This window comes from Ursus americanus, chromosome X, assembly GCF_024610735.1.
Source record: "Ursus americanus isolate L20-20 chromosome X, mUrsAme1.1.p, whole genome shotgun sequence".
NCBI classification, from domain to species: domain Eukaryota; kingdom Metazoa; phylum Chordata; class Mammalia; order Carnivora; family Ursidae; genus Ursus; species Ursus americanus.
The window spans coordinates 25,703,951-25,730,557 of NC_142164.1; the positions used below are offsets into that span (position 1 = coordinate 25,703,951).

General features: G+C 41.3%; 1 protein-coding gene, 1 long non-coding RNA gene and 1 other non-coding gene across 6 annotated transcripts in view; 1 reads left to right on the forward strand and 2 right to left on the reverse strand.

The window, feature by feature from the left end:
- XIAP (X-linked inhibitor of apoptosis) overlaps positions 1-11,482 on the reverse strand; it is a 56,917-nt gene extending 45,435 nt beyond the window's left edge. Inside the window, exon 1 of the mRNA XM_045797492.2 lies at positions 11,379-11,482. The gene's annotated coding sequence lies outside the window, so the exon portion shown is untranslated. The remainder of the gene's footprint in view (positions 1-11,378) is intronic.
- LOC123797201 (uncharacterized) overlaps positions 11,460-26,607 on the forward strand; it is a 79,687-nt gene continuing 64,539 nt past the window's right edge. For 3 of the 4 annotated variants that reach the window (XR_015723307.1, XR_015723305.1, XR_015723306.1), the window contains exons 1-2: positions 11,460-11,595; positions 12,912-12,989. This is a non-coding gene — a long non-coding RNA (uncharacterized LOC123797201). Of the gene's footprint in view, positions 11,596-12,911; positions 13,105-26,607 lie in introns of all 4 variants that reach the window. The other variant, XR_015723308.1, reaches the window with a different exon arrangement.
- LOC123792335 (U6 spliceosomal RNA) lies at positions 24,299-24,406 on the reverse strand. The gene has a single exon (XR_006779673.2). It is a non-coding gene; the product is annotated as a U6 spliceosomal RNA (small nuclear RNA).

Below are 26,607 nucleotides of genomic sequence, written 5' to 3' on the forward strand. Positions count from 1 at the left end.
GTGGGGAGGGGCAGAGGCAGAGGCCAAGGGAGAAGCAGACTCCCTGCTGAGCAGGGAGCCAGACACAGGGCCTATCCCAGGGTCCTGGGATCGTGAAGCGAGTGGAGGGCAGACGCTCAACCAACCAAGCCACCCAGGCGTCCCAACCATTGCCATTTTAAAGTCTTTTGCCATTTACACTTTTTACTCTGATGCTTTTGCAAGTGTTCCTGCAAAAGTGTTTCATCTTCAGAGAAATTCATGGGAAGGACCCTTTTTGCTTTTTAAGTAGGCTCCATGCCTAGAGTGGAGCCCTATAGAAAGGACTCTTGACAGGTACTCCAGAATACGGGTTTTCGGTAACTTTAACATCATAAAACTGAACTGGGTAAGAATTTTCATAACAAATGTAAAAGCTGGATTCAAGCAGAACAAGTATTAATTACATAGTACTGTAAAGAACTGAAGAGGATGATTAGAATTCTTTATGACTTTTTGTTTATAGTATCACTAGTTCATTCATCTTTTATTTTTCAGATATAAAGATACCTTTAAAAAAAGATTTTATTTATTGGGGCACCTGGGTGGCTCAGATGGTTAAGCAACTGCCTTTGGCTTGGGTCATGATCCAGGGGTCCTGGGATCAAGCCCCATGTTGTCCAGCTCCCTGCTCAGCAGGGGGCCTGCTTCTCGCTCTCCCTCTGCCACTCTCCCTGCTTGGGCTCAGTCTCTCTTCCTTTCAAATAAATAAATTTCAAATAAATGTATTTGAGAGAGTGCGTGGACTCAGACTGGGAGAGGGAGAGGCAAAGAATCTCAAGTGGACTCTGTGCTGAGCACGGAGCCCGACGTGGGGCTCAATCTCACAATCCCCAGACCATGACCTGAGCTGAAACCAAGAGTCGGATGCTTAACGGACTGAGCTACCCAGGCACCCCAGGAAACCTTTCTTCTTAAGCTAACTATGACCATAAGCAATTTGGTAAATTATACCTTTGTGAGCAAAACTGAAACAAATTTTTTTCTACCTGATCCATCCAGAATTTGGAAACTTAGTGAGTATTCTTATTTTCACAGCAATATAGTTATTTGCATAGGTTCTATAAGAATCTGTTCTCCTTGTAACAGGACACAACTGGAAACACTGGTTATAGTACCAAAGCTTTGACTGGAATGCTATGTTTGAGAGAGACATGCATAGACTCAGATACGAGTCTAAGATACGAGTCAGCTAAGGGTGACTTTATGGAGCCAATAAAGCCCCTTGGAAAAATCAGCCTGGTACCTTGCTTACAGGGTTCCTGGTAGCCTTCCCAGGTAAGTAAGGGAGGTCACCTTCTGGCAGGTATAGGAACCTTAGGATATCCTGGGAAACTTGAAAAGAGAAATTAACCCAAATCTGTAAGTATTACAGGTTAAGTCTGATGGCAAGTCTTTGGCTTGGCTTTCTAGCATCAAGAGGCTTTTTAAAAGTCCAATCAGATTCCTTATGAAAAGTTCCAACAAAGCAAATTAAAAGAGCCTATTATGATAAATCACTACTCTTGTTATACTTATGCAAATAAGCCAAGTTTATTGAAACTAGACTGAATTTGCAAATAAATTGGTCTTACTGTGATTATCTTTGATAAAAACGAAGGTGATTACAGAGAGAAAAATTATGTTTCAGTAATACACTATTATGAGTATCAAATTCTAGCTCTATCGGGGCACCTGGGTGGCTCTGTCAGGTTAAGCGTCTGACTCTTGATTTCAGCTCAGGTCTTGGTCTCACGGTTGTGAGCTCAAGTCCCACATTTGGCTCCACATGGAGCCTCTTAAGAAAAGTGGGGGTCGCCTGGGTGGCTCAGGTGGTTAAGCATCCAACTCTTGGTTTCAGCTCAGGTCATGATCTCATGGGTTGTGGGACTGAGCCCCACGTTGGGCTCCGGGCTTAGCAGGAGTCTGCTTAGAGATTCTCTTCCCTCTGCCCCTTCCCCCACGTATGCTCTTTCTCTAAATAAATCTTTTTTAAAAAAAGTCTCAAATTCTAGTGCTATTGTCTCTGACGTTCTACATATAAACCGGACAGGATTCTGAATTCAGAAGTTTCCTCCAATATTTGACAACTCTCCCAACTAACATTTCCAAATTTATCCCACCCTTCTAAGTTGGAATCACTGAGAACTAAAATTGCCCCTTTCCCAAAGCCATACGAGCTAAAGCTGGACAACTCGATATAAACTTCAGAGAAATCACAACAGCTCACATATACAATCTTCATGCCTACTGCTATGTGGACCACTCAGAAAGATGACCAGAGACATTCAAACTATAAACCAGCAAAAATCTTTCAGAATGCACTGCCTGCCCTCACTCCATCTGAAGATGCTTCAGGCCAGACATCTAGAAATCCTCTCACCTGGCTGCCTTCAGAACTCAGAAACTGGAACATTAATCTGTTCTAATTATTAACCTTTTTCTTACGTTTACATAGAAATTTCTCTTATTAAATACCAGATTGTTTGCACCACAACCCTAACTTTGGTAGCCCAAGTGCATCACCACCATCTCCTGAAATGAGACACAACTATTTCACTGAAATGACCTATTCAATGAGATGGAGCAACGCACCAACTCAACTTTTGGGCTGTGAAACTTCATGGGCAAGCTTCAAAGGCAGGACTAAAGGATTTCAGAACAAGCGTCCCCAAAGTGTGCCACTTTGGTATAAGGATTACTTTTTTAAAATTTATTTTTATTACTATTATTATTGACTATAACCTCTACACCCAACTGGAGACTCCAACTCACAACCCCGAGACCAAGTTGCATGCTCTTCTGAATGAGCCAGTCAGGCACTCCTTATTTAAGTAAACTCTACCCTCACCATGGGGCTTGAACTCATGACCCAGAGATCAAAAGTTGCGTGTTCTACCAATTGAGCCAGCCAGGCGCCAGGGGCATGTGGATTACTTTAAGCAGAAGTGAGTCAAGCCCCAAAGATTCAGGAAAAGCTTTTACCTCCTCCTTTACTGCCTAAAGGAATTTAGATAGACGGCCTGGTCCAGGAAGAGAACTATCACCAGAGATAACTGCAAAGAATATGAACTAGGTGTGGTAAGCTGGGGGAAGCTCCATAGGACCTGGAGATCAAATTCCTCTGTGTTCCATTGTGTCTGTATGGCCTGGCAAACAACTATCAAACATTTGCTCTTCCCATTTTCCTGTAAACTGTCTTCCTCCTCCCCTTAGAAGTCTCAGACCCCTACCCCCTTTTCTCCTTAGCTTAGGATGGCATATAAACCTCAACTGCCTGACTGCCTGTGGGTCTCATGTTCTTGTGGGGCTCCCATATGTATGTAATCAAATTTTTTTCCTATTAATCTGTCTTATATGGGTTTACCAGCCAAAGAACCTAGAAAACTATAAAAAATAATCCCCCCCAACACATTCCTAGCAGCAATCCCTCTTACCAGTTTGTGTTTCCTCCAGAGATGGTCTATGAATATACTGAACCACTCAGGTGCCCCAGAAATAAACATTTTAAAAGATACCACCATTTTTGTCCTGTTTGTGCCAACAATAAAAATCTAGCAGTGGGAAAGGTATGGGATAGCAGGCACTCTTGCTGGTGGAACTAAAAATTGGTATACCTTTTGTGGTGGTGGGGATGGGTGAAACATGTAAAGGGGATTAAGAGTACACTTATCTTGGGGCACCTGGGTGGCTCAGTTGGTTAAGCATCTGCCTTCAGCTCAGGTCATGATCCCAGGGTCCTGGGATCAAGCTCCATGTCGGGCTCCCTGTTCAGAGGGGAGTATGCTTCTCCCTTTCCCTCTGTACCCCCCCTTTCATGCTCTCAAATAAATAAAATCTTCTAAAACAAAAGTATACTTATCTTTACGAGCACCAAATAATATACGGAATTGTTCAATCACTACTGTACATTTGAAACAAATATAACACTGTATGTTAACTACTCTAGAATTAAAAAATTTTAAAAATTAGTACACTTTTCCTAGAGGGTAATGTAGCAATATGTTCTAAAATCTAAATATATGATTACCTTTTGACCCACCTATTCTAGTTGTCAGCATCAACTTTAAGGAAATGATCAGGGATTTAAAAAAATGTATATATAAGGATATTCAATACAGTGCTACTGATAAAAAAATTCAACGTACAACAAAGGAGGACAACACTTTGGTAATGTGGGTGCTAGGCATTCATTAAAAACTCAGGTTGTAGAAGAATACTAAAGGGCATAGACGTATGTTCATGCCGTTGTGTTAAGTGAAAAAGGCTGATTATAAAATACTGTGCAATATAATCCTAATTATAAAAAAAATACAGATATATAAAGACAGGCTAAATAATACACCAAAATTCTACTATGGTTATCTCTGGGCAGTGGGATTACTGATTTTTATTTTCTTCTTTGTGCTTAATTTTCAAAATTTTATCCAGTAAACAGGTTAGATTCTAATCAAAAGGAAAAAAGCGGTTGGGCTCTTGATTAGTCAAGTCCCTTATATAATCCTGCCCAGCAGACTGGGGGTGTTACTTGGCTATATGCCAAGTGACAATGCTTCCTTCATCTCTGAACACATTAGCCCAGTAAACTATCAATAGCAAGGCCTGGTGTTGCAAGGTTTTGGCTTTTCTTTCACAAAAGATCATTCTCCTAACAAGGAGAGCGAAGGATATATTCTTGGTCCTTATCTTTTTGCCTATGGTGAGAATTTTTGCCAGCTTGCTACTTTGTATTATTACTGTTAGATTACCAACTCCGAGCCACCCCAATGAGAAAGAAGAAATTGTACACTGATGTCAACACTGTCAATCATCAGGTTAAAAAATAAGAGAGAGATACAGGTCAACTCCCAAAAGTAAAAGCAGTAATCAGGTCATGTCCAGAGTGGTTGGCCATGAACAAATGTCTTTTGGTGCTCTGCTCGGTGGCAGTAAATCACCAGCAGAGAGGGCTGAGAAACACAGATAATACCTGATTGCTGTTTATTGTTAACTTGAGTTGAAAATGAAAGGACTTCATTGAAAATGTTTGAGTGATGTCTATAGTTGGAGTTCTGAACTATTCATTCACTGCCTTATAAAAATAATTTGGGGCCTGGTAAGAAGAGTTGCCTGTAATCTTTCCTCAAAAATTCCCCTAATTTTTACAAAAGGGAAGTTCTGAATCAAGTACACTGTAAAGTAAAATCATTGTATTTTGCAGACACTCACATGCAAAACTTGTTCACCAGAACTGACTGTATTTGTGCTGACAGGATAATAGAAATCACTCTTTCACTTTGAAGTGTAAGAAAGTGAAATGATTTGACTGAAGCCGTAGAGCTGATTCACGGCATAGAACTGGAACTTACTCTATTTGATACTTATCCAGATAACTTATCCTGACAGAGTGATTAGGAGGCAGGACTTCAAAAATCAGATGGTTCCCCAAGTGCCATGCCAAGGTCCTTTAACAGGTAATACCTACCCTAGATACTTCTCAGAATTAAGTACTCTTCCATGGTCACGTTGAGATCTCAAGCAAGTACTGAAACAAGTTCTTGATAAAAGCCAACATCGTTTCTTTTTTCCCAGTAAAAATATTTAGTTCTACCTGAAAGCCACTCTGCTGCCTATACACAAACATTTAGGTTTGTCTTCTGTCTGGGCTTGAATTAAATGACACCAAGTAAAGGAAACTGCCACAACAAGTGACTACAAGCCAGATTAAAAGTACCACATAGTTAATGAGTGTCCACGTGCTCTAAACTATCTACAAACTCATCTTCATTTCCCTCCATGCAATCATTTTAGCTACACGTAAATATTCTCTCTAACCTACTACAACATGCTGAATTGAAACTAAAAAAATGTCATCCTATTTACCAGAAGGTCAAAAACTCAACATTAGCTTGGGTGATTCCATGGCCCATCCTCTTTTTCCCCCATGTTACCTCTGATAATAATTAAAATAATGTATGTGAATTACAATTAGAAGGTTTTCATATGTGGTATCTAATTTAACTTAAGCAACATATCACAGCCCCCATTTGAAATATGGGGAAACTGCGGTTTTCTGATTCTTACTCATCAAAGATCATACAGTAAATGACAGTCAAAAGTCAAACCCGGTGATTGTGACCAATATGGGTCTAAGGAAATTACTCTAAGAATTACTGGCAGAAAGGTTAGTCTGGTGAGGTAGCAGAAAATGTCAGCTCCTTGCCCTTTTCAAGGCTTGAAAAATTAGCGGGAGCCATTGAAAGGTAACGCACATGGCAATATGTGATTATATATATGAGAGGCCTGTGTTGTGCGGCCAACAAAATTATCATGAAGGTAAGTATAAAAGTTCAAACCACATGTAAATATTTATAGATTCCAGGGAATGCACAGTGGCACCAGCTTTCCCCAGCCTTAGGAAATCAGCCTTAACTCACAGTCCAACCTCTGTCTGATCATCTGAATTTTCAAGCTATTCCCAGTCTGTACAGGTAAACCTCAGTTCTCACCATGACCCATATCCTTGAAAATACATTATAAAACCAGATCATGGGGGCACCTGGGTGGCTCAGGTCATGATCTCAGGGTCCTGGGATCGAGGGAGTCTGCTTCTCCCTCTTTCCTCTGCCTCTGCCCTTCCTCACCACTTGTGCTCTCAGTCTCTTTCTGTCTCAAATAAATTAATAGAATCTTTTAAAAAAAGCAGATCATAAGTGAATCACACATATCCTTAACCAAGATTGGGTACCAATCATACCAAAACCAAATTCCAAAATGCACCAAACAGCAGAGCTACAACACCACCATAATTAAAAATAATAAAGGTCCAGGCCAAGTCCTACAAAATTACAAAAAATATGCTTTTATCACACAAGGACAATCTATTAAGTATAATCAGAGCACATAAAACATATAACTCATAAGTTTGACCTCAAATTCTTATGGTAGATACAGTAATCAACAATTGCTTTGGTTAATTTCTCAGAGCATAGAAAGTCCTCTATTTAGAATTATCTGGAAGGCCTTGAAGTTTTAGTTTTTCCTTTTTCATCTAATACGTTCCTTTAAAACAAGCAAAGGCATTTAGTCAACAATATTTTTAAAAGATTATTTATTTGAGAAAGAGAGATGGAGAGGGGGAAGGGAGAAGGAGAGAGACACTTAGGCAGACTCCACACGAGTGTGAAGTCCACTGTGGGGCTCGATCCCACAACCCTGAGATCATGACCTGAGCCAAAAACCAAGAGTTTGATGCTCAACCAATTGTGCCACCAGGTGCCCCCTCAGTCAACAATTTTTTACCAGGCACTTACTACATGCCAGTCACTGTTAATACAGTAATGTTAGAACTTGGCTCAAAGCAGAAGGTGCTCAAGGTGTGCTGGCTGGGTTGTCTCAAGCTGAAAACCGTATTCCTAAGTGCCATCTCAGGGTTTCTCACTTTAGCTCCTCAACTACCAAGTCAGTCAATTTTGATCAAAGCAAAAGCACCATAAAAATGTGTCTAAGAGATCTTTTGAAATATAGCATGCTATAGAAGAAAAGCATGATTACCAGAATCAAAGAAATCTGGATTCAAATCCTACTCCTGGAACTTAATAGCCATTTGGACCTTAAGCAAGTTACTGAACCCTTCTGAGCTTCCACAAATTTTCTCTTCTGTGCTATAATCCCAGAATGTCAAACCCAGAAGCCCAGTTTCTCCCTCTTCAACTTATTCTATACCCACCCTACAAGATAAAACAGGCCAGCTTTTAACACAGTAATGACACATATATCATTCTCATCTCCAACAAATTCAAATTCAAGTACTTAGCACATGAAATTTTAAAATATTCAAATCATAAAGGCAGAAAAAAGTAAATGAAAGTATAATCACAAATTATTAAGGTTTATTATCTCCACCTTATTCTTAATTTCTTACCATTTTACTGGAATAAATAAAACAGATTCCAAACAGATTTTGGATTGTTATGTGGGACTTTTTTTTCCTTGATAAAATCTGAGATAATCGGTTAAAAAAAAACTATTATAATGGATTTTGAATCTTTGGAATCAACTAGCCCAAACCTGTTACTTTATAAAATGAAGGAACCAGAGCACAGAATAATATGCAGGATATGGGGCACCTGGGTGGTGCAGTTAGTTAAGCATCCAACTCTTGGTTTCCAATCAGGTTGTGATCTCAGGGTTGTGAGATCGGGCCCACATCAGGCTCTGCGCTCAGGGCGGAGTCTCCTTAAGACGCTCTCTCCCATGGTGCCTGGGTGGCTTAGTTGGTTAAGCGTCTGACTTCAGATGGGTCATGATCTAAGGGGTCCTGGGACTGAGCCCCCGCATTTGGTCATCGCTCAGAAGGAAGTCTGCTTGTCTCTCTCTCTCTCCTTCTGCCCCTCCCCCTGCTCGTGCTTTCTCTGCTTCTCTCAATAAATCGATCTTAAAAGAAGAATATGCAGGATAAATAAAAACTACATTTTAAAAGGTTTTTCGTGACATAGGAAATCTTCAATATAGAATGTTGAATGAGAAAAAAGGATTACCGCAATCTACATACAATATGAGCCTCAAACATAAAAGTAAATATAAAAGAATGGGATTATACTTATTCTCTTTATACTATTCTAAATTTCATAAATTTTCCATAATAAACATTTATTTTATAATTTAAAATATTCAAAATATTCTATGTTTTGAATTAAATGGGATATTTAATTCATAAAAAGTTATCAGGAAAATAGAAATATGTAGGCACTAAGGGATTTAGTGACTTGCTCACAATCTCACAGCTAAATGGAAACAAAGCCAAGACAGGAACCTAGGCATCAAATCCAGGGCTCGTCTCACTGTATCACATGACCTCTAAGACACGAAAATAGTAACTGTTCACCAAGAATTCCACTGGAAGAACTGGTAAAGAGCTGGAAGCCTGGGACTTTTAAGTTCTGTGAGAAATAAATACCTTTTTTCCCTAAAGTCAAAAAAAAAAAAAAGAGTATTTGTTCAATATCAATTTCTTTTATCACTACTGTTTTTGTCTCCTCAAATCTATTCACGATGACCTTAAACAGTGCTACAGATTACATTTTATAATACTATTACCAGATTAGAACACAGAGATAAAGTTGAGAACTGAAAGCTCATGATAATCTCCCAGCCTCAAAAGAACAAGGACATCTACTTGCCACGTTTGTCTTTTGGACCCTACACCACATAGTACAATCCCTGACATATAGTAGGTGCTCAATAAATGTTTATTTTTTAAAGCATAACTTTTTTCCCCTCACATTAGCACTAACTACCAGACTTCTAAATATTAGAACAAAAACAGTAAAATATCACTTTCATATTTGGGGTCTTGTAAGCATTTACAATATAAACAAAGAATTTATTAAATTAATGCTTACAACCAAATATAAGGGGAACATTTATGTTAGTAAAATATTTCAAGCACTATACAAATTAACAGGCACGTTAATTACAATAATTCTTATCTATTGAAATGGGCCTAACCTTTAGCCAGCATTACTTTTTCTGCCTAGTTGGGAGTCACTGAATGCACTACAAAGCAATAAAGTTACAAAGGAAGCACAAGGGGTACTGGACTAGGACCCAGACTTTAGTCCAAGCTCTGCTAATAATTAGATATATAATCTTGGGCAATTCACTTTTTCCTCTTTTGAGTCCTAGTTAACCTATTCATAAAAAGAAAAGAGTTGAAGTCCCAATCACCAGAGACCCCTCCAATCTTAATTCTTTTAAATGATTCTTATCCACAAAGATTCTACATTCAGATTTTTTCATTGCATCAAATTGGGTATCTTGAATGTTATAGTTTGCTTATTATTCAATAATGAAAAGTTTAGCACATTTTCGAAAAATATATAAAGATTAGTAGTAACACATATTCTTTTTACCATCTTATATTGGGGCAATAGGAGAAACAAGAGAAGAAATGTGAGCATCGGATACTCAGACCTGCTTTGTCAGGTGGGGTGACAGGAACCTTACTGGATTTTACAGTACAGACCACTGATACATAAATGCATATGTCTTTACATACCACTGATATTTATGTTGATATACATATAGGTGTGGGAAAAATTGTTTCTAATTCTAAAATCAATACTTGTTTATGGTAAGAAATTCAAACAGTACATTAGGCCACATGTGAAGTGCAACTTGCCACTATTCACATTTTTCTTGTGTATCCTTCAAGAAATTATCTGAGCATATTCAAATATGCGTATGTGCGTGTGTGTATAAAATCTTTTTAACCTAAACGGTTGCCACTTCTTGAATGATGGGGGAAATATCTCAAGCATTGGCTTCATAAACACATTAAATACATCGAATTGTACAATTGTATGGTACGAAATGGTATACACTTCAGAAGTGTGCGGTGGGTTGAATGTTTAATTTTCTTGCTTGGAGGCTATGTGCAGCAGTTGCTCAGCAAGAGCGGTGAGCTAGGAGCCAGACAAGCTGGGTTCTCATCTAAGTAGTTGAGTAGCCTTAGGCAAGCCATGAAATCTTCCTGTGCCTTAGTTTCCGCTTTTGTAAAATAAGAGGATTGGACTAAGATCCCTTCCAACTCTAAAATGTTATAGTTCTAAGATGGCCGTCTGCAACACTGTTCTCTTAAACTGGTTGTAAGAAATCCGAAGTAAAAAAAGAGAATAAACACTATAGCAACCTCCAGTTTTACGAGAGAGTACATTTCTATGCTTCATTGACTATCAAGGTATAGTGTGACAGATCTAGTGACATAATTGTATTTGAAAGCAAACTAGTGGATTATTAAAATCGGACAGGTTTTTTTACAAAGCTCTGATTGACTTTTTTTTTTTTTTGAGGTGGAGGGGCTGTTGGTTAGTTTCAGCAATATCCACCCCCCTCCTCCCGAAAACAATTAAGTGTATTAGGGAGTTAAAATAACGAAACTGAAAGTTAGACTGAATTTTGTTTTACTCACAGAATATGCTGGGGAGGTGACTAGGGCAGCAAGAATTGGAAAGAATTACTAGCTAATTTCCTCTTCCGGAAGCTCTTTGGCTCCTATTCTTTCTGCTTCACAAGCCCTCGCCAAGCACACTCCACCCAGCTCCATACCTGCCACGCGCATCAGATTGAGGGGTGGGGAGGGGGCGGTCCCTTTGATCGTTAAAAAAAAAAAGTTCTTTGACTCGATTTACCTTAGGGGTCACGGGGTTTAAGAAGGCTCCCGGCCGGCCCGAAGCCACCCACCCACCCACGCCTTCCTTCGGCGCTCCCGGGAACCTGGGCAAGGAGCTGCGGCTGGGCCACCCGCGCCGCACAGGGGCTGCCTTCCCGCCCTCCCCCGCAGCGCGGGGCCCGCGGGGAGGGGGGGTGAGGAGGAGGAAGCCCGTACAGGCAGTACCCACCGCGCCAGGAAAGCCAGCCCGGATCGCCCGCGGCGCCCTGCGCGGTCCGGAGGGGAGGGTCCTGGAGGAGGGGCGGCCCGAGCCCCAATCTGGAAACGCCAACTCCGCTCTGCGGCCGGGCCCCAGCCTAGAAGGAAACGGAAGTCCCTTCGTCTCCCGCAGGCGCACCCACCAGCCCGCCCATCGCCCGGAGGAGGCCCGAGTCGGGGAACCCGAGGTGCGTCCACGACACGGCCTCAAACTGACACCGGCCACGGTCGGTCAGTCTCAAGGCCCCGGCCGCGCCACGGGGCTCCCCCCGCAGGCTCCTTCTTACCGCCCCCACCCGGGGGCCAGCCTCCCGCCCTGCAAGGCCCCTCCTTCTTCCCCCTCCGCCATTTTCGAACTTACCCTTCGGGCCTTGGCGTCCTTGATTAGTGCTGAGCCCTCCCGGGTCGCCGCCAAGGTCCCGCCACTTCCCTGGGCCAGAAGGGGGCAGCCAGGACAATCCAAGCCCTCATCCCCCCCCCAACCCCCCCCCGCCCAGCTGGAAGCCAAAACCTGACCTAGCGGATGCGCCTGCGCAGTGGGCACCTCGCAGTCCCCGCCCCCAGCTCGAGCGTTTCCTCTTTAGCCTCGAGGTGTTTTTTTCCCCACGGATTTTACCTGCTGGGCTCTGGTGTTGACCAGTTGGGGAATAGAGGTAAAATTGCGGATGAAGAGAGCGAACAAGTTGAGTTCTTCCTGTAGACCAGGCACTGTGATAGGCATATGACGTGTTCTTCGTTGTAATTTTGACAACCATGTAAGATAGGCACTCTTATAAAACCCATTTTACAGAGGAAATTGAGGCTCAGAGAGGATAAGCCCCTCCACTAGCATGCAGCTAATAAATGACGGAACTGAGATTAGAATATGGTCTGTGTCCTAGATGGGAAGGATAAAAGGAAAAAGACATTCAGTTAGGACAGGAAGGGGATTGAGAGATGAAGGAAGGGAAAATGAATAGGGAAGAAAGCAGAAGGCAGGGAAACCGGAAATCTGGTACATAAAATACTGATCGTATTCTGGATTTATTTCAAGTATGCTGTAAGATCGTCGAACAAATTAATTTTGTCTCACAAACTTGGGCTCCCTTTTATGCTAGCGTAGTGACCTGAGAGGTTCTGAATGAGTGTTTCATTTCAAGAGGATGAGTATAAGTATCACCTGCATCCTCAAATGATGCTACCCTTCTTGAAAAGGGAATTTGGAGGGAGGAGAGAAGAGACTTCTTTTTGGTTGTTAGGCTTTTGCTAAATATTCTCCCCTCCGATCCTCGTTTACTGTCATAGCTCTGAGAATCTCACATCTGACTTCCTGCAGTAATAGTAATTGCAAGCAAATAGTTACTTAATTCTCACAGCAATCTTATGAAATATGTAACTACCATTATTTCCATTTTACAGAGGAAGACACTGAGGTTTAGAGAGTTTAGGTGGCTTGCCCAAAGTCACACTGCTAGAGCGTGTGAGAGCTGGAACACTGATTCAAACCCAGATCTTCTGATTACAGGTGTCTCTGACCATTACCCGGTCTCCCGACTGGCCTCTCTAGGACTGGTCCTCCGCAGTACAGCCTGCACAAGGCCATGTGAGTTAAACCCTTCAACACTACTTCCCAGATAATGTTAAAACTCTTTAGCTTCATGTTCACTCTTCCCTTGGGCACCCTACTGTCAACTGAAAGAAAACCATCCTCAAAGTAGGTTAGTAAATGCTTTATTCGTTGTCTTGCTGGGGACTATAGCCTGGGAAAACAGTCTTTCCGATGGCTCTGAAGAACTGCTCCGAAGCTCATTAGCTACCGGGGATTATATATACAAAAGGGGAAAAGGGTATGCCTGCTTGCAAGCAGCTGTCCAAATACTTGCACATCAAAAGGTCTAATTTTTTACGGTTGTAAAAATTAAGGTTTAAAAGAAATTAAGGTTTATTGCTTTCCACATAGACACAAGAAAGACCCTTAGGTCATCTTAATACTTTGTTTCTGTCATATCTGATTGTTTAAAAATATTGCTTGCATGTCTCTGCTTAATTGGTTTTGCCATTCTCCCGGTTTTTGATTCTTCCTTGAGGTCACTTGAGACAGTCACAGAAGGCTGTCTTCAGTCATTGACTGCAGTTACCTCTCTTCTAACAAAATGGAACTGAGAACTGTGCCCCTGCCCATCCCCAGCTTTCCTGCCTTCCATTCATTTACTCAAATGGCTCAAGGGTGGAAAGACTGCCCTTACTCAAAGCCTTCTCTGATTCCTTTAGTTGAAGGTCATCTGTTCCTCCTCTGAACTGTCTTGGCACTTGAATTTTTGTTTTTGGTTTTGTTAGCACCTTTTCAAAGTTGTAATTAAATGTATGTAACATAGGGGTGTCTGGCTGGCTCAGTCAGTGGAGCATGCGACTCTTGATCTCAGGTTGTGAATTCCAGCCCCATGTTGGGCATAGAGATCACTTAAAAACAAGTATGTAAGGGCACCTGGGTGGCTCAGTTGGCTAAGTGTCTGCCTTTGCTCAGGACATGATCCCAGGGTCCTGGGATGGAGCCTGCATCTGGCTCTCTGCTTAGCGGGGAGCCTGCTGCTCCCTCTCCCTCTGCCTGTCGCTCTGCCTACTTGCGCTCACTCTCTCTCTCTGTCAAATGAATAAATAAATTCTTTTTTAAAAAGTATATAACATAAAATTTACCATTTTGACCATTTTTAAGTATACAGATCAGTGGCATTGAGTACCTCCAGAACTTTTTCATCTCACTTGGCATTTGAATTTGTGCCTTTGTTATGGAACGCAGTGCTTTCTGCCATGTAATATAGCTATTTGTGTACATGTCTTATCTCACCTATACCTTAAGTTCATTTATGGTAAGATCTGTGTCTAACTCATTTTTGTAATTCCTCCAAAACTCTTGGAGTCGTCTTTAATGCACCCCCCACTCTCCTATCCCACATCCAATTCATCAGCAAATCCTGTCCATCTCAATTTTCAAAATATATCCAGAATACCACCAATTCTCATCAACACCATTATGACCCTGGTCTGTCTCTCTCTTGAGCTTTAGCTTCCTCACTGGTCTTCCAGCTTACATCCTTGCCCCTCTCCAGTCTATTCACACAGCAGCCAGAGCTGTCCTAATAAGTCAGCTCTTTGTCATTTATCTGCTCACATCCTTCAGTGGCTCTCCATTTCACTCGGGGTAAAAGCCACAGATGTATAATGGCCTACAAAGGCTGTTGTAGCCAGCCACCAAGATGTTCTCTAATGATCTTTACCTCTTGCTCTTCATGCCCTTGGCTAGTTGTCTTCTACAATGAACTAGGGCTGACCTGTGTAAACTAATAGAATACTGTGGAAGTGATGACGTATGATGTAAAAGCCTAGGTCATAAAAGGCATTGTGCTCTCTGCCTTGCTCTGTCTTGGATTGGTTGCTCTGTAGGAAGCCAGCTCTTATGTCATGAGGATACTCAAACAGCATATAGAGAGGCCCACATGGGCAAAACCTGGGTCCTCCGCTTCTTTACATCTCCTCCTCCCCCACCACCAACAAACACCAGCTTGTCAACCACATGAGTGAGCCACCTTGGAAGAGGATTCTTCAGGCCCAGACTTCTGATGACTGCAACCTCTTGAGACCCAAAGCTAGAACCACCCAGCCAAACCACTCAAATTCCTGTATATTGCTGTTTTAAATAGTTAAATTTTACTTATTTGTTTTTATTTTTTTACATAATCTTCACACCCAACATGGGGCTCAAACTTATGACCCCGAGATCAAGAGTCCCATGTTCCACCAACTGAGCCAGGCAGATACCCCTTAAATAGCTAAATTTTAGGGCAATTTGTTACCCAACAGTAGATAACTAATACAAAGGCTCTATACAATCAGGGTCCTTCGTACCTTTATGTCTTCCTTCCTATTCTTTCCCCTATTCCTGCTTCAGGGCCTTTGCACTTGCTGTTCACTCTGCATGGAAGACTTCCCCCAGATATCTCCATGGCTGGTCCTTCAAGTCTTTGCTTAATTGTCACCTTCTCAATAAGGCCTACCATGACCACCTTATTTGAAATTATAACTTCTCTCATAGCATTCTCAATCTCCCTTCCCTGCTCTACTTTTTTCCCCCCATGGCATCTATCACTTTGTAACATACTATATGGTTATTTTTTTAAAGATTTATTTATTTGAGAGAGAGAAAACAAGTGGTGGGGAGGGGCAGAGGGAGAGGGAGAAGCAGACTCCCTGCTGAGTAGGGCGCCTGAAGCGGGACTCTATCCTAGGACCCCAAGATCATGACCTGAGCTGAAGGCAGACACTTAACCAACTGAGCCACCCAGGCACCCCGTTATTTTCTTTATTGTGTTTATTTATTGTATGTCTCCTACCAACCCCTACTAGACTATAAGTTCCAAGAGGACAGGAATTTTTATCTTGTTCACTGATCTAGTCCAAGTACTTAGAATAATATCTGGCCTAGTATAGGTACTCAGAAGATATTTGTTGAATGAATAAAAATTTCATAAACATGCCAGACCCTTGGTAAATATTTGTTAGGTAAATTGTCAGTTGGGAGATGTGAACAGCAAAGGCAGATATAGCTGGGGTATGGTGTTTAGGTTTTATAGGAAGGGACACAGGAGGTGTGAAGTTAGAAAAACACAGTCTATAGAAAGGTTACTCTTGTCTGTACAAGGATATTTTGTTGTAATCGTTTTTGGTCAAAAAGAAGGAATATTTAGAGAGGAAAAGAACAAAGGTATATTAACTTGAACCGTATGAAATTGCCAATGTTAAACCATTGCCAAATACTCCAAACAGCAATTTAATATGGAGAAAGGACAATAGATAGCATAAAGACGCAGCAGAAATGAGAAAGAGAGGCAATCATGCTTGAGTAGTGGCATTAACCTTGACTAGGAAAAAAGATACATCCTTAGAGGCTAGAAGTGATGAGATGTAGATAAGTAGAGAAGAATCTGGAGGATGGTCACCACACCTCAGTGGCAGCTGGATTCTGTGGAAAGTAACACGTGTAGTTACTGCTAAGAGGAACAGCCAAGGTTTAGCACTATAACACTATTTGCAAATGCAGTTGTAAGTGAAAGCCCAACTAAATAAAGAGCAGAGTTGTTTTGAGTGAGGGAAGGTGGGGTGAGCCCTGACTTGCAGGCATTGCCCTCAGAGCTGTGTACCTTCTGGCAGGAAGGAGTACACACCTGCATAGGATTACTCTTGACTCATCAGCAGAGAACAGCCTCTGTGAAGGCCATTCATGCCGAACAGTGTCTATCAGCAGCACCTGCCCCTCAGTCTCCTGACTTTTGCTCAAGTGTCTTGATCGCTAACCTCTCCCTCCCTCCTTGCTGCCAGAAAGACTGAAACTGTAATTTCCTCTCTTTGAGCAGTCATAAAGATGTCTGCCTTTATCTCGTGCCCTCAAAACTAGCATCTCCAGCCAGCCCTCCCTTTTTTCCTTTGCTTTTATCTTCCAGGACTCAGTCATACAGAAGAGACTTTTTGCTTGTTTGGGGTAGGGACCGAAGAGCTCACTCTCCACTTAAGCTAATGGAAAATTCCATCCAGGCTTTCTAATCTGTTCCTGTAGTTGTACACAATGTAGTCAGTCTGCAAAAGTCCAGCAACAATGCCAGAGTCAGGGTGTTGTCATGGTGTGTCTGGAATAGGGCGGAGGTGAAAGCTACAGGAGTTGAGGTCCAGGAGAGGCGCTAGCATGTTGGAGGCGTCATCACTCAGGATGGTAGTGGGATTTGTGTTTAGGGAGGAAGACTATTTACCAAAGGCCATAGATGTCAGTAGATGTGAGAAAGTGTCCTGAATGTAGATAGATAATAGTTGTTAGCGTTTATGGAGAGTTTACCATATGCCCGGCACTGTCTTAAGTCTCTCATAATCCTCTCCGTAACCCTCTAAGTTAAGTGTTCTTTTTATTCTCATCTTGACTAGGAACCTAAAATGGTACCTGGCATATGGTAGATACTCAAGCCAGATCAGGTCACTCCTCTGCCTAACACCCTGCGATGGCATCTCACTTGGTAGAGGCAAGCACAGGGTGCTGTGGGAATCTAGAGGAGAGCTCTAGAAGCGGGGGAGGGAGAAGAGTGAATCAGAGCTGGCTCTACACGGACTTCAGTCTTGAAGAACAACCAAGAGTTAGCTAGCTGACACGATGGGAGAAAGGCATTCTAAGCAGACATATCAGCAGACGTGTTGACTCACGGAGGGGAACAAAACAACATGCGACTGGAGGATGGCAGTTAATGCCTTATGGCCGGAGTGTAGCCGCCAACATTTATTGAGTGTTTTTATGTTCACATTGTGTTCAATGCCTTACATAGATGATCACATTTAATCATGCAACTCTAGGTAGGTGATATTATTATCCCCATTTTACAGGTAAGAAAACTGGGGACAGAGAGGTTAGGTTGCCCAAGGTCTCAAAACTAGTAAAGCAGAGGTGTGGGTAGGTGGGGATGGTGGGGGTGGATGGGCCTGACAAGAGATCTGAGACGTAGTCAGGGCCCCGATAAAATCCTTGTATATTAGTCTACTCGAGCTGCCATCACAAAATACCACACACCGGGTGGCTTACACAACAGAAGTTTATTTTCTCACAGTCCTGGACGCTTAAAGTCTGAGTTCAAGGTGTTGGCAGGTTCACGTCTGAGGTCTGTCCTCCAGGCTTACAGATGGCCGTCTTCTTTCTGTGTCTTCCCTCTTGGTGTGTCTGCGTCCTAATCTCTTCTCAATAAAGACGGTCTGTCGTATTGGATTAGGGCACACCCTAGTCACCTCATGTTAACTTAATTACCTCTTCAAAGTCTTTATCTCCAAATGCAGTCCCATTCTGCGGTAGTGTGGGTTAGAACTTCAGCATGAATTTTTGGGGGAATACAGTCCAGTCTCTAACACCTTGCATGGCACAGTCAATCATTTGGCCTCTATCATATAAGTCAGTGGTTCCCAAACCTGGTTGTGAACCAGAATCACTTGAACAGCTTTTGACACTACTCATTCTTGGCTACTCCCACTCGCGTGATTCAGAGTCAGTAAAGCTAAGCCATGTTTGAGGGAAATGTTAAGCTTCCCCACAGGCTGCAGCTGGTTCTGGTGCTGTGTCTATCTGGGCTAGGTTTTGGGGAAATCAACTCCAGGCTGATGAGAGACAGAAATGTGAAAGGCAAAACTTTGACTTTTTAAAAAAATTTTATTATTTTTTTAATCGAGAGAGAGAATGCACAAGTGGGGGGAGGGGGAGAGGGAGAGAGAGGGGGAAGCAGACCCTGAGCTCATGACCTGAGCCAAAACCGAGTCCAATGCTTAACCGATTGAGTCACCCAGGTGCCCCAAAACTTTGACATTTTTAAAGAAAATACAAGAGAGGGTGCCTGGGTGGCTCAGTCAGTTAAGTGTCTGCCTTCAGCTCTGGTCATGATCCCAGGGTCATGGATTGAACCCTATATTGTTGTCAGGCTCCCTGCCTGGTTCTCCCTCTGCTCCTCTTCCCTGCTCCTGTTGTCTCTCTCTCTCTCAAATAAATAAATAAAATCTTTTAAAAAAATAAAAAATAAAATACAAGGGAGTATAATTTCATCACAGGGTAGGAAATGATTTCTTAGACCAGTGGTTTTCATGCTGTTTGCTCTCATATCCCTCAAAGAATTTTGAAAAATTATGGATCTACATTTACATGTTTAATGTGACATAAAAATGTTTTCATTATAAGTTAATTACAAAGGATGTAATTTCCAATGTATTATAAATGGTGACATAAAAACCAAATCTATCATTATTTTAAATGAAATCTAAATACCATAGTGATTTGATACCCACTGTCATCCATTTGAAAATTAAAGGGATAAGCTCTTCTTTAATAGCCAGAAAATTTATATCTATTTTTGTCTTTAATTCATTTTTCCATTCTACTTCCCCCATAGAATTTTATCTTAATGTGATATATTTTTATGCTTAAAAGTCCTTTATTGATCACTCTGTCATATTTCTTTGCAGCAAAAATGTGAACATAAAACAATTTTTTAGCAAATGTCCTATAAACATATTTTTAGCTATTAAAAAATTTCTCTGTATTGAGTTATTTATAACTTATTATTGGTATAAAATTGCTCAAAACAAAGATTTTTTATACATTTTGATAAATGAATAGAAAACATAAACATCAAATTTTATTGGAAATGCACCCTTGAATGAGCTGGATTTTTTTTCCCCTCCCATGTACGTATGGATGGATGAATACAACCTGTTGCTAGAATGAGAGTTCAGTTTCAATTCTATTTTTGTTTTTATTTTTATAGGTAGATGCACTAGAAAATTGCTCAAACGTAAGAATCTGAAAATATAAATAATATTATAATAGCATTGTAGTTTAATTATTTGAGCTCTTTCTGAGCTGTTTTCCAAAAATCACATAGTGATCTATCAGAAATGTCTTTTTATGATCTATTGTCTGGCTACCTGATTAGATTTTCCTTCAAATTTGTTGAAAGCAAAGGATTGGAAACCACCTGACTTGTAAAAGGAGTTGTTACTCATTCACTAGAGATATTCACCTTCTCACCTTCTAGGAACTATACCAAAAAGGCTTTTTAGATGACTAGTAACTATTCTTTACTTTTTCACTGAGTGGTAACTTATTTAACCTGATATACTCAGAAAGGGTTGGAAAAATTAAAATATTGTTAATTTGAATAAACATTTCCCAACATAGTATTTTAAAATAAATGCTTCTATTTTATCTTGAGCTTTAAAAATATTTTCATCAAAAGTTTTTGGAGCTACTGATCTGAGTTTATTCAATTTATAGGAAATGTCCAGTATATAATCTAACTGGCAGTCAGTCCTATTCATAAAAAGAAAAAGTCAAATGACACTTATTTTGTTTTAAAAAGTCTGATGCTTTTTTTTGATTCAAATAAAAATGTGTGGGGCGCCTGGGTGGCTCAGTCGTTAAGCGTCTGCCTTTGGCTCGGTGCATGATCCCAGGGTCCTGGGATCGAGCCCCACATCGGGCTCCCCGTGTCACTGGGAGCCTGCTTCTTCCTCTCCCACTCCCCCTGCTTGTGTTCCCTCTCTCGCTGGCTGTCTCCGTCTCTGTCAAATAAATAAATAAAATCTTTAAAAAAAAACCAAAAATGTGTTAATGCATTCCTTGTAAGAACTATCTCAGTTCTGAATTCTAATTCTAAGATAGATGAGGCAGAGCCTTGCCATGAATTTGTTGCCCGGGTGAAATAAGGCACTGCCACCTTCAGTATTTCTTACCACAGCTCTCATTGCTTTGTTCTCATGAACCTGTCTCTCAGAAGCAGAAAAAGACACAAGACTTTGACTAGAGGAAGCTTCCTCAGCATCTTTTTGTTTTAAACAAGTAAAGAAATTGGTAGAATTCTACACAAATGTCCATATCCTTGCCACCTAGATTCTACAATTAGCATTTTGCTATGTTCACTTTAATACCTCTTTTTCTATCTACCCATCCCTCTATCCCCTGTTGGGGTGGAAGACCTGCCTCTGCGCTATGGTCCTTCCAAGTGGACTTAGAATCAAGTTGTCATGAGACAGATTGACAGGAGAAAACCAAATTTAATAGGTGTACATGTAGTAAATCTACAGACCTGGAAATTCCAAAGACACCGAGGCAACGTGAAACTTCTGGAGTTGAATTAAGGAGAGGTCTGAGGATACAAAGAGGAGAAGGCCATTAGCAGGAAGGTGAAAGGAGATGTTTGGAAATAAAAGGTTGTCCTATTATGCAGGTAAGTTCCTTACATAAAAGGGAGTCTCTGTTAATAGTTCTCTTCCTGGGGTGCCTGGGTAGCTCCGTTGGTTGGGCGTCTGCCTCCGGCTCCCAGGTCATGATCCCGGAGTCCCAGGATCAGCCGGCATTGGGTTCCCTGCTTGGCGGGGAGTGTGCTTCTCCCTCTGCCCCTCCCCCCACTCGGGCTCTTCTCTTTCTCTCTCTCACTCTTTCTCTCAAATGGATAAATGAAATCTTTTTTAAAAGAATAGCTCTCTTCCTGGTACAGGCTCTGCTTTCCAATGTAAATTTAGGGTGTTGTGGGGGACCCAGAGAGCTTTTCCAGCATCTCCTGGGTTTTGATTACTTTTAACTCAAAATAATCTTTATGCCAAAGTGGCCCATCTTGGGGCAGCCTGCCCTGAGCCCCTATACCATCCATTAACCCATCTTATGTTTATGCATTTTAAAGTAACTTTCAGACATTAGTACACTTCACTCCTGAAAATTTCAACATGCATGTTATTTGCTCTTGTGTTTTTTTGTTTGAAGTAGTCAATCTTCATTCCCGCCCCAGAAGGAACCACTGTTCTGTTTTCACTGGGAATTCATTTTCATTATAATTTGATATAAATACAGTCTGTGTACTTTTAACACCAATATTTTGATTTGCCCCTTTGTTTGGCTCACCAGACATTTTATAGTTAGGGGAATGAACAATACTAAGATTCAGACTGGGGAAAAGAGATATAGGCATTTGTGAAAGGAAAGGTGGAAAAGGAGGCCCAGAGTGAGGCAACCACACAGGCATTCTGAAATATTTCACTTTTAGGAAAGAATAGATAAGGCAATTGAGGATCTAGAAATTAATTCCTTCAAAGCCATCCATACTCTTAAGCACCTTAAAAGTCTTCACATACCTTCAGGGACTGTGTACCCTAGACCGAAGATGACTGTCCTAGACAAGGTGCATAAAGTATAACTGTAAAAGAAAAAAAAATTAGTAAATTCGACTGTGTTAAAAATTAAAACTTCTACATAAGAATAGACACCATAAACAAAAAGAAGAGACAAGATATTTACAACATGTAAGAAACATGTAATTAGCATCCAGAATAAAAAGAGCTGCTTCTTGGGGTGCCTGGGTGGCTCAGTCAGAAGAGCACGCAACTCTTGATCTTGGGGTTGTTAGTTGGAGCCCCATGTTGGGTGTAGAGGTGACTTAAACAAATAAAACTTTAAAAAGAGCTGCTTTTTAAAAAAAGATTTGTTTATTTGAGAGAAAGCATGCTTGGGGGAAGGGGCAGAGGGAGAGGGAGAGACAGAATCTCAAGCAGACTCCCCACTGCACAGAGCCCAATGCAGGGCTCAATCTCTCCATCCATGATGTCACGACCTAAGCCGAAACCAAGAGTGACATGCCCAACTGACTGAGCCACCCAGGTGTCCCGAGAGCTGCTTCGTAAAGAAAAAAGATTAAGGACAGATAGCTTAACAGAGAAATGAACAAAAGATAAAAGTAGATAATATATACAGTAAAATATGGTTAATATGTTTGGGGTGCCTGGCTGGCTCTGTTGGAAGAATATGCGACTCTTGATCCCGGGGTGGTGAGTTCAAGACTCACTTTGGGTGTAGAGATTACTTAAATAAATTTTAAAAAAAGGAAAATATGTTCAATTTCACTAGTAATCAGAGACAGGCTGATTAAAACAATAAAAACCCAAGAGAGATGAAAACATATGTCCACAAAAATATTTGACAAGAATGTTCATAGCAGCCTTATTCATAACAGCCTCAAACTGAAAAGAGACTAGGTGTCTATCACCGGAAAAATGGACAAACTGTGCCATATTCATACAATGGAATTCTACTCAGCGATAAAAAGGAACAAACTAGGGGTGCCTGGGTGGCTCAGTAGGTTAAAGCATCTGCTTGTGGCTCACGTCATGATCCCAGGTTCCTGGGATTGAGTCTTGCATCTGACTCCCGGCTCAGCGGTGTGCCTGCTTCTCCTCCCTCCGCCGCTCCCCCTGCTTGTGCTCTCTCGCTCTCTCACTCTCTCTCTCAAATAAATAACGTCTTAAAAGGAACAAACTAGTGATAGAGGTAACCACATGTATTAATCTCAAAAACATGCTGAGTGAAAGAAATTGTGCACAAAAAAGTGCATATTGTATCTAGAAGAGACAAAACTAATCTGTCACGGAAAAACCAATCAGAGCAGTGGTTACCCGGTGGAGGTGGGAGCAGGGGTTGACCTGGAGGGGAATTAGGGAACTTTCTAGCAGTGGTGGTAATGGTCTATATTTTTATAGAGGTCTGGGTCACATGTGCTTGTGCATTTGTTAGAACTTAGCAAGTATATATCATGGTTTGGGCATTCCACTGTGTATATATTTTACCTTAAAAATCTGTAAGCAAATGTTGAACTCTTGTCAATGATATGCAGGCTGAAGTGTTTAGAGGTGAAGTGTAAAGATGTTTTCAATTTACTTTCAAATACATAACAGAATATGAGGAATTGAATTATGGGTGGAGGGATGGATAGATAACGTGATAAAGCAAATATGACAAAATGCTCGTGTAGCCACCACCTGAATTCACTGCATAATTTTTAAAACTTCATGTTCAAATTTCTTTTCGTAATAAAATGTTAGGAAAAAAGTAGTAATGAGATACTCTCTTACACCCATCAGATTGGCAGAAATGAGAACTGACAGTGTTGTGTGAAGATGTGGTAAAATGTGGTGGGAGTAGAAACTGGTATGACCACCATGGAGAGTAACTTAGCAGTATCGAATAAAGCTTAAGATGCTCATATTTTATAACTTAGAAATTCCACTTCTAGTATATAACCTAGAGTTTCATGTGCCCAGTAAGATACGTGCAAGAATGTTCTTTGCAGCATGGTTCCTCCCCCTAATTTTTTATTTTGAAATATTTAAGATATTAAGTTGTAAGAATCATACAACGAATACCTATATACCCTTTATCAATTGTTAGCATGTTGCTACATTTGCTTTATCTATGCTGTAAATATACATTATTTTTTTCCTGAATCATTTGAAAGTAAATTGCACGGACTCCCTGAATACTTCAGCATGTATTTCCTTTTTTTTTTAATAAAGACCTTTAGAAATATGGAACGCTTCACGAATTTGCCTGTCTTCCTTGTGCAGAAGCCATGCTCAATCTTCTCTGTATCGTTCCAATTTTAGTATAGGTGCTGCTGAAGTGAGCACAGCATGTGTTTCCTAAAGCAGAAGCATTCTTCTGCAGAACCACAATACAATGATCCCACCCAAGACATTGTAACATTTGTTATAACGCTATTATCTGATTTATAATCCATATTCTAATATCTCTAATTATTGTAATGATGTCTTTTAGAGGTGTTTAAAACTCTAGAATCCACTCAAATGTCACAGATTGTATTTAGTTGTCCCTTCATTTAGTCTCCTGTAAAGCAGAATGTCCTTACGTTTGATTTTGCAACATTTAAAAAAGGGGAGCCAATTAGTTTCTAGGCCCCTCACTCAGTGTCAGAAACAGCAACAGCTCCCACTGGGTAGAAAGATGCAGACCTTGTCAGTGGAATCAACCGTAGCCTCAACCCACCATGCTTTGTATGTAATCACAGCTTGGTTGTGTGGAATCGCTCAAGGCTTGTCAAGCTTTCACATGACACAAGGCAAGGCCAAGGCCTGACTGATATGGCTGGTAAAGAGACAGCAAGTCATTTCTAGACCTAGACATTTTATTACTTAAGTAGACAGCAAGAAAGAAGAGGAAGCCTAAGGTGCCTGATCCCCATGATCTTTGTTCCACACACTAAAAAGGACAACACCGAAACAACGGTGTTTCAACATTGCCAAGGAGCCCATTCTAGGCTGCCACTGGGGGATTTTATATTCTGAAGGCATAGGACAGAGAGCTTCATATCCCACCAAAACCGGGGAGGTGATGAGAAACTGTCTCATGACAGCCTCCGAGGGAAGATAGGGAGGTGTGAGTGGTAAACGACCTCCTCACAGACCTCCCGTGCTCTTGTGTTTCAGAGGCTCACAAGGCATTCCACCACAACTCAGATAGTTCAAGGCTTTACCTGTGTGGGTATGTGCAATGTCACTACAGGAGGGCCATTTCCATAATAAGGCTATTTCTCTTTTGACACTGGCTAGGAACAGTAGCAGTGGTGGCCTTGGATGAATGCAAGGACTCAGGCCTCTCTTGCGTGATCTGGTCTTGACCTGGATCGATCATGATTTGGAGGAAATCCAAGTTCAGATTTTTTAGGTAACTGGATATATTAGGCTAGTTCCTAGAATATGTTGTCCTAGAAATAGATTCACTTCCCTTTGCCACACTGCCAAGGGAGAGAAGGGATTAGTGGTAGTTCACAAGTTTGGCTACTATGTTAATTGCAGTACGCTTTTCTTTTTACTATTTTGTCCTTTCTAGAGCGTAGGCTCCATTTTCTTAATTAATTCTTTGGGCTTTCTTCAGAAATTCCTAAGCAAAGCTTTCTGTGTTAAGGAAAGAGCTCTTAACTGGTGGTTGGGTCTAAATAACGGTTGCAGCAAGCTTTCTGTCCAGAGAGAGCACACTAAGTCAACACTTCTGCTTCAGGATGGTGTCTGAACAAGGCCCATTCCTGTTTGGGTATGCCACATGTTACAAGGCATTAAGAAAAATTAAGACTAACATTCAAAAAGTCAATAACCCACAAGAAGCCTGTGGACTATTTTCAACATAACATATTGGAAGCCTGAGAAAATGTATGCCAATGATAAAAAATACTAGGCACTTGGGACATAAAATATGCAGCTGGGTTAGTTGACAAAGTCAAAGAGGCTGTTGTAAGGGGGGGAAAGGCATCTTTCAAAAAAATGGAAATATAGCTTCTAATGAGGAGAAAAGGGAAGTCTGGAAAAATATGGCAGCTCAGATACAAAGTAGAAATTACGTGGGCTAAAAAAGAATGAAGAGTTCTTTGCCAGGGACTCTAAAGCTCTTCTCTGAAATATATCCGGGAGAAAGCCAGCTAGAGAATCAGTGGGATTACAAGGATTAAAAGGGGATTTGACGTGTGGCAGGAGCCTGGGAGGTGGGGGTTTCAGGTTGCTGGTGGCTGAAATGAGAGGGCTCTAGCAAAGCTTTGGGTGAGGCCCTGGAGAGGTGACTGGGGAAGAGAAGTTTTATCTTTCTCTCTGTCTCAGTGTCTTCTTTCCTCCTCCTACTTCATTCTCTCCCTGGATCTGCCTTGCTTTTGCTCCTCTTTCCCTTGAATGTCCCTTTTCTGCTTCTCCCTCCCCGGATCTTGGTCATTTCCAAATTGTGGTGCCTAATGAGACAGCAGAACCCTTTGGATTGGGCTCACTCGGTAGGCACACACACTCTCACCTAAGGTCTCTACTAAGAAGTGTCTGCCCCTAAGTAGCTC